The sequence below is a fragment of the Gekko japonicus genome, unplaced genomic scaffold (genome assembly GCF_001447785.1).
Source record: "Gekko japonicus isolate JY-2015 unplaced genomic scaffold, Gekko_japonicus_V1.1 scaffold5072, whole genome shotgun sequence".
Classification (NCBI taxonomy): domain Eukaryota; kingdom Metazoa; phylum Chordata; class Lepidosauria; order Squamata; family Gekkonidae; genus Gekko; species Gekko japonicus.
Genome location: NW_015170422.1, coordinates 11,304 through 20,153, shown reverse-complemented (window position 1 = coordinate 20,153; position 8,850 = coordinate 11,304).

Sequence of the window (8,850 nt, the reverse complement as noted above, 5' to 3'; positions counted from 1 at the left end):
CACCGCCGTCGCCAGGATGTGACGCTACGCGTCGCTCTGGCAACGGCAGAGAGACGCGTAGCGTCACATCCTGGCAACGGCGGTGCAACGCGTAGCGTCACATCCTGGCAATGGCGGGGCAACGCGTATCGCTGTCCCCCGTGGCAGGGATCCTGTGAAGACACACGGATCCCCTGCCGCGGCTTGGCAGCCCTAACACTAGCACATGTTTAAAAATATGTTGAAAGGCATTATTTTGTATGGGGAAAATAATCTGCCCTTTTATTCCTCCCCCGCTTTCAGAGTGGCTGTTGCTGTGTGCAGCGGGAACCTGGAACCCCCCCTCATGCGGCAGTGCATAGACCGCGCCCTCACCATCGACAACAGAGTGTGCAAATTCTCCATCCTGGTTTCTAGCTCGCTGGGAGATATTTCCAAGCTCCTGGAGATCTTGGCTCGAGAGGAAGCAAGGTAACCTAGAAGGATATCTTTGAGCACATGGGGGCGGGCCTTGCCAAGGGACTGGCCTCGCCGGGGGGGGGGGGGGGGGGACGACACACGAGAGAAGTGTCACATCCAAAGAGGAACAAAATGGGGGCTTCTTTTGGTTGCCGTTTCTCCAAGATGGATTCTGAAAGCTGTCTGTTTACGAGAAATAATTAGCTAACGCGGTTTTTAAGCCTGCGTTCAGACGGACAGCGAATCCCACCATTATGCTGGCTCAAATTTGATCCCGATCTTTTAAATCCATCCTCGCATGACCAGACATCCCCCGGGGGAATCGCCTTACCGCGCGTTGCTTCCGCTGTGGATTGTCCAGATGGCATCCACTGAATGAGGCGCGCACGCGGTGACCTTTTTTAAAAAACCAAAAGTTTGCACATGCGCATAGGCATGATATTGCGTCCTTGGTTATTCGCGCAAGCGCAAAATCAAGATTTTTTTAAAACGTCAGACCATCCCGAACGGGTGCCATTTTTAATTGAGTGCCGGAACGATCAGATGGGAGAAAGTCCGCGAGTGGTCCGTCGGAACCAAAAACTCTAGATTTAAAGTAGTATCTTAAAGTGGGAGGGCTTCTAATGTCCTGGCCCCACTGGTGGACCTCCTGATGACACCTGGTATTTTTGGCCACTGTGTGATACAGAGTTTTGGACTGGATGGGCCCTTGGCCTGATCCAACATTGGCGTCTCTTATGTTCTTAGTATGGCTCCAAAGCGCGGCAAAACGGGATGCTCGTGGAAGACGGACGTTTCCCAGATGTTGATGACTAGACATTACATTTAAATCCACGAGGCACCCGTGCCTCGCTCGGATCTAAAGAGCCGTCTGAACGCACCCTAAAATACAAAACACTCAAATGGCAAACGTTTTTATATAACTGATGATTGGTCAAAGCGGCAGATACAACATTAATTTAAAATCAGAATCAGTGGCTTTTTACACAATAGGACATTAGCCCTGACCTGGGGGGCTCAGGCTATTTTGATCTCGTCCGATCTCGGAAGCTAAGCAGGCTTGGCCCTGGTTAGTACTTGGATGGGAGACTGCCCAGGAAGATCGGAGGCTGCTCTGCGGAGCCAGCCAGTGGCAAGCCACCTCTGCTTCTCTCTTGCCCTGAAAACCCTACCGGGTTGCCACCAGTCAGCTGCAACTTGACGGCACTTTCCCCTGCCACCATACGCTGACTGCAGGAACCATTTGACATTACATAATGCCAGAGAGCCAGTTTGGTGTGGATTCTAATCTGGGAGGACGGGTTTGATTTCCCCCCTCCTCCTCCACATGCAGCTGCTGGTGTGACCTTGGGTCAGTCACAAGTTCTCTCAGAGCTCGAGGGAGCTCTCTCAGCCCCGCCTACCTCCCAGGGTGTCTGTTATGGGGAGGGGGAAGGGAAAGGAGATTGTAAGCTGCTCTGAGACTCCTTCAAGTAGTGAAGTAAAGGTAAAGGTTTCCCTTGCTCGAAAGCCAGTCGAATCTGACTCTAGGGGGCAGTGCTCATCTCCGCTTCCAAACTGAAGAGCCAGCGCTGTCCGAAGACTTCTCCATGGTCATGTGGCTGGCATGACTAAACGCCAAGGCGCACGGAACGCTGTTACCTTCCCACCAAAGCGGTACCTGTTTACCTACTTGCCCTTTTTTTCTTTCGCACTGCTAGGTTGGCAGGAGCTGGAACTAGAGACAGGAGCTCACTCCGTCATGCGGCACACTCGGGTCTCGAACTGCTGAACTACAGACCTTCCGGTCTGCAGCTCAGCATCTTAACCTCTGAGGGTGGGGTATAAATCCAATTTCTTCTTCATTTGCAGTTCTCTGTGTACAAAAGCCATGGGACATTTTTTAGAGAAAGAGATAGACGTGAAATAGTTCCATTTGGCCCTGGACACATCATCAGGAGAGAATCCCAAACATTCATGTCTTATAAACTTCCTTGATTTGTGTACATCCTCTACCCTGCAAGAAAATAATTGTGGGATTTCCTGGTATACTCACAGCCTTCTTTTCGTAGAAAGGGGATTAGATAGGCATATGGAGCAGAGGTCCATCGGTGGCTCTTAGCCACAAGGTATAGATAGGGGCTCTGGGGCAAGGGATGCTCTGTCATCTTGGTGCTTGGGGGGGGGGTCAACAGTAGGAGGGCTTCTAATGTCCTGGCCCCACTGGTGGACCTCCTGATGGCACCTGGTATTTCTGGCCACTGTGTGACACAGAGTGTTGGGCTGGATGGGCCTTTGGCCTGATCCAACACTGGCGTCTCTTAGGTTCTTATAGGAACTCTCAGTCTGGGGCAAGTGATGCTCTGTCTTCTTGGTGCTGGGGGGGGCAACAGTGGGAGGGCTTCTAATGTCCCGGCACCACTACTGGACCTCCTGATGGCACTGGTATTTCTGGCCACTCTGTGACACAGAGTGTTGGACTGGATGGGCCATTGGCCTGATCCAACATTGGCTTCTCTTATGTTCTTATGATTGTACGTACAAGGCCCACCTCTGACGTCATCTCGAGGCCCACCTCTGACGTCACCTGTGGGGTTGCCAGCCTCCAGTTGGGGCCTGGAGAGCTTCCAGAATTACAGCTGATTTTCAGACTACAGGGATCAGTTCCCTCCAGGGAAAATGGCCGCTTTGGAGGATGGGCTGGATGCCCTTGCATCAGGCCGAGGTCCCTCCCCTCCCAGAATCCTGCCCTCCCCAGGCTCCACCCCCACATCTTGAGGAACTGCCCAGTCACTCGGGATAGAATCACAGGGTCCAAAAAATGACAACGGGCACGCGGAAGTGGTGTTGTGGGGCTGCCTTTACCGGCCTTACATCCATCTATCTGTTCTTCCCTCAGAGGAGGAGGAGATTGGATTTATACCCCACCTTTCACTATCCGAAGGAGTCTCAGAGAGGCTTACAGACTCCTTTCCCTCCCCCTCCCCACAACAGGCACCCTGTGAGGTCGGTGGGGCTGAGAGAGCTCTTTCGAGGACTGCCCTTGAGAGAACAGCTCTGAGAGAACTTGTTACTGACCCAAGGTCGCTCCAGCAGCTGCATGTGGAGGAACACAGAATCAAACCCGGTCCTCCCAGATAAGAGTTTGCGCTCCTAACCACTATACCAAACTGGCTCTCAGTCAATCCAGTTATGTTGATCTTTCAGGCTGGACTCTGGGAGAGCTTTAAGCTAGCTTCCAAGGGTGTATCACCAGCAAGAGGCCTATTTTGGTCAGACTTGAATGGAGACCATGAATAATACGTCCTCTGAATGAGCAGGTGGGTTTCAGCCATACAGGAAGGCTAATGTCTTCAAAGCAAAGGCTTTCTCATGACTTTTGCACGTTGACCAAGCTTCTGGAGTCGAATGAGGCTGCCGTCACTCCGGTTGTTCTGAAGCACTAATTAGTGCCCTGGTTCTGCCAAGAATAATGGGGCAGGGCTAGATTCAGGTCCGGTACCACCCTGAAGAGCAACAAAATTTGGGTGGTGGTGGTGAAAGCTTTCGCAACCAGAGGTCGATTTGGGGGGATCGCAGGGGGCGGGGCACACGACGAAGCCCTGCCCCCTGCTTCCAGCCGCCCCGCTTCCGGCTCTCATTTAGCCAGGAGGAGGCAGGAGAAGAGGGAGGGTAAGTTGCTTCCTGAGGTCATTTCGGGGGGGAACGCGGGGGAACACAGTTCGGTTCAGGGGGTGGGGCACATGACAAAGCCCCGCCCCCTGCTTCCAGCTGCCCCGCTTCCAGCCCTCATTCAGCCAGGAGGAGGCAGGAGAAGAGGGAGGGTAAGTTGCTTCCTCCCCGCCTCTCCCCACCCCTGCCTGCCTGGGGCCAGGGAGGGCCTTGGTGGGGCTTCCTCGCACTCCCGCTGGCCTTGCAGGTCCACCGCCGGGCCCCTGATGTCAGGGGGTGTGGCATATGCTAATGAGTTATGCTAATGAGTTCCCCTAGCTCTTTTTCTACAAAATGACCCCTGGTTGCTTTCTCTCCGCCTCACCCTACCCCTGCCTGCCTGGGGCCAGGGAGGGCCTTGGCGGGGCTTCCTCGCACTCGCGCCGGCCTTGCAGGTCCACCGCCAGGCCCCTGATGTCAGGGGGTGTGGCATATGCTAATGAGTTATGCTAATGAGTTCCCCTAGCTCTTTTTCTATGAAACTACCCCTGTTCGCAACTCAAAACTCCCTCCATCAGATGCAAGTTGAAATGGATCTCCATTCCTCCTTGTCTTGAAAAAGGGAGTTTCCCTCCTGGCAACCGTCAGGGGATGGGAGGGGGAGACTTACTGGGAGCAGCAAAGAGGCCCATCTGACATGCAGCGATGTGTCCATGTTGCTGTCCACGTGACGTGGAAGTGACACCATCACGTGCGGGACACTGGGGATGACGCTTTGGTATTTTGGCAAAAACTCTATGGTACATCTGGCTTCTACCATAGAGTTTTTGCCCAAATACCAGACTGTCACCCTGACATCCCGGATGTGATGGTGTCACTTCCTGGACACATGGACAGTGATGGAGACACGTCGCTGCATGTTAGATGGAGCTCCCTCTCTTGGGGGGTAAGTTTGCCCCCCGCCGCCAGCTGATTGGTGCAATCTGTTTGAGAGTTTAATCCAGCTTCATCAAACAGAAAATACAGTCTTCAGGAAGGAGGCTTTGCTGCAGAGTTACCCGGAGCCGTACCTTATCTTGATGCGTCTTTCATGCCAACGTGGCCAAAAAATTATTATTGTCCCAAAGCTGATAGTGTGAGACTGTGCCTGGATCTGTTGTGATCTTTTTGTTGTTGTTCAGTCGCACAGTCGAGTCCGACTCTTTGCGACCCCATGGACCAGATCACACCAGGCCCTCCGGTCTTCCGCCGTACTCTGAAGTTTGCTCAATTTCATGTTTGTTGCATCGATGACACTGTCTAACCATCTCATCCTTTGCCGTCCCCGTCTTCTTTGACCTTCAATCTTTCCCAGCATCAGGGTCCTCTCCTCCAGTGAGTGCTCCCTTCTCATTGGGTGGCCAAAGTCTTTGAGCTTCAGTTTCATTATCTGGCCTTCCAGGGAACAGTCAGGGTTGATTTCTTTTAGGATTGACTGATTTGATCTCCTTGCAGTCCAAGGGACTCTCGAGAGTCTTCTCCAGCACCATAGTTCAAAAGAATCTATTCTTCGGTGCTTGGCCTTCCTTACAGTCCAACTCTCGCAGCCATACATGACTACTGGGAATACCATTGCTTTGACCATGCGGACTTTTATTGGCAGGGTGACATCTCTACTTTTTATCATGCTGTTTAGGTTCGCCATCGCTTTCCTCCCAAGGAGCAGGCGTCTTTTAATTTCATGGCTGCTGTCACAGTCTGCGGTGATCTGTGATCTTACATTTAAAAAAATATCTGTTTTGTTCCAGAGTTTTGGACATCAAACAAGAACACTCGTACATAACATCTGATCTGTTTACCAGCGAGGTAAGGAAAAACTTGGGTCCTGAGGGAAGGCAGCAAGGTATAGGCCCGCTCTTGTCAGATTTCAGAAGCTTAGCAGGGTTGGTGCTCAGATGGGAGACCACCAAGGAAGGCTGTGCAGAGGCAGGCAAGGGCAGCCCACCTCCGCCTCTCACTTGCCTTGCAAGCCCCTTGGCTGGGGTGGCCATAAATCGGCTGAGACTTGACAGCTCTTGTGTAGATAAGGAAAAGCCGGTGGTTGAGCTTTGTGACTTCGGTCCCTGCACAAACAGAGCTGAGATTGCATGTCAACACACAGAGCAGCCTTATACTGGCAGACCAGAGGTCTGTCTATCCTGGAGTTGTCTTCTGACCGGCAGTGCTTTGCTATGTCTGGGGCAAAGGTCTTTCCCAGCCTTGTTATCTGAGATCGGAACACTTTTCACCTCCTCCTCCCTCCCCACTACAGCTTCCTGACTCACAAGGCTCTTTGGTCCAAGAGGGTCCTGGGACCCCAGAGATAAATTTTCCTGGGGCTAGAAAGGACTGCCGGGTGGGGAAGGGGAACATGGGAAAGATCAGAAACCCTTGCGTATACAGATTGCCCGATCCGGTCGAACGCGCCCATTGTCCCTGGGCTTACTAGCCTCCAGGTGGGACCTTGGGATCCCCTGGAATTACAACTCATCTACAGACTACATTTTGTCCCCTGGAGAAAATGGCTGCTTTGGAGGGCGGAGTCTATGGCATCGTACCGCACTGAGACTCCTCCCCAAACCCAGCCCTCCCCAATCTCCACCCCCTAAATCACCAGGAGTTTCCCAACCTGGAGCTGGTAACCCCACCCCCCTCCAGTGGCCGGGGGGCCCCTGAAAGCCCTAGTTGCCCCCCAAACCTTGGCACCTGGGCAAGCCTTTAAGCGAATGAGCATCAGCAGCGCTCAGTGGTCTGTGTTGGCCCTGAGCCCCGCCTTCTCTCTGGCCATGCTGCAGAATCTAAATTTGTGAGCTGACAGCGGTTCGAACATTACACATTTACTCATGGGGAGGGAGGTGCACATTTCGTGGCTCAGGTGGGTGGGTGGTGAAGCGGTTTGGTTTTCTTGTTTTACGTAGCGTTTATTCGGGAGGCATTAAGTGACTTTGGCCAGCTCTGGACAATTTTAACAATTCCCACGGGGCTGCTTTCATTTTGTTGGGAGAATGCCACACAGCAACGTTTATAGCCAAAGCCTCCAATCTGTTCCAGATTTCTGGAGCTGTTCGCAGCAGCCAGCGGGGGATGCATCCTACGAGATGCTTTTAAAATGCACTCGGCTTTCTACAGAGCAGATTATTTTTGCAGAAAAGTTACTGGGTTTCGAGGAGAATGGATGTTCACTTGCAAAACGAGGGGTCTTGCGATATGTGTGTCTAGCTCCGGACTCACTGGACTTGGTTTCCCCCCCTGCCAGTGGAAGATGGTGGGGCAGGCACATACCAGGGGGGGGGGGAATGGGACGACCAGTGTTCCTTCTAAGCTGAGTTGGTGTGAGCTGGCTCACAGTTTTTTAGCCTCCAGCTCACACATTTTTGTCTCAGCTCAGGAAGGAGGGCTCCAGAGCAAACTGATTCATGCAGAAGCCAAACTGCTCGCTCACAACTTTAATGCCAGGAGCTCACGAAGCAGAATTTTTGCTCACAAGACTCCATAGCTTAGAACATTGGGGACGACACACGACATCACTTCCAGCATGACCCGGAAGCACCAGCATCATGCCAGAAATGATGTCACCACACAGCAACAACAATCACTCCCCTCCCTCAGTTTGGCCTGCCTGCTTCTCTCCGTCGACCAGCTGGACTTTGGCGGGCACCGGCCAAAACTGCCAGGAGTTTGCCTGCAACAAGTGGGCACCTGGCAAGACTCCCGCCATCTACAGCAGCTTCCGGGTGGTTCCGGGAGGCACTGCCCACCTGTGGAATACCCCCAACCTCGCTGGCGTCCTGCCTGCCCAAGCAGCCAATGAAACAGGCATAGTTCCTCGGGCTGACTCACCCAATGAGGAGGGCATGGCGGAGGTCCCTGGATAGCCAGAAGGCAGGCAACAGAACCCAGGGGTCATTTTGTAGAAAAAGAGGTGCCAGGATCTCAGTAGCATAACTTATGCCACACCCCCTGACATCACCGGAAGTGTGTCAGAAGGCAACACCCACCTCTCAGGCTCCACTGGACTGTTTTGGATCGCTAGCTACTGGGGGGGGGGGACACGCAGATCTGCCCTCACAGAGGAGGGAGAGCTTGTACCTGAAGGTGGGCCAGGGGACTCTGCAAATTACCTGGCTGCTTCTTGCTCCTCGTGGCCCGACTGAAGGCTTCTGGGAGCAGGGGGCGGGGGCTTGTTGCATGTGCCCGCCCCCTAGGCTCCTTACTGCCAGAGCGCCATTCCTGTGCGCTCCCGCAGGAAATGGCCCCCGACAGAACCACTGTGCAGCCTGCCATCTTGATGGGGAGCCAAGCAGTGTTCCCTCTAAGCTGAGATAGTGTGAGCTAGCTCACAGTTTTTTATAGCCCCCGGCTCACACATTTTTGTCTCAGCTCGGGAAGGAGGGCTCCAGAGCAAACGAATTTATGCCGTGGCCAAATCGCTCGCTCACAGATTTAATGCCAGGAGCTCGTGAAGGAGAACTCTTACTCATGAGACTCCATGGCTTCGAGGGAGCATTGGAGCCAAGGTGTATCTTGTTGACCGGCTGGCGGCGAAGAGGCAGGGCAGAGTGGCCGGACAGCCTTCTGCAAGGCCCTGAGTCTGAGTTCCAGGAGTAGGAGGGGCTGTCCCAAACCCTCAAAGGATTGCCCACGGAGGAGGTGTGGATGGGGGGGAGGTATGAAAGGGGGCTAGGGAGGAAGGTGGTCGAATCTCTTTAGGTGCCAAGAGGTGCTGACTAGCTAGGAGGAGAAGGAACCAAGTGGAGTAACTCC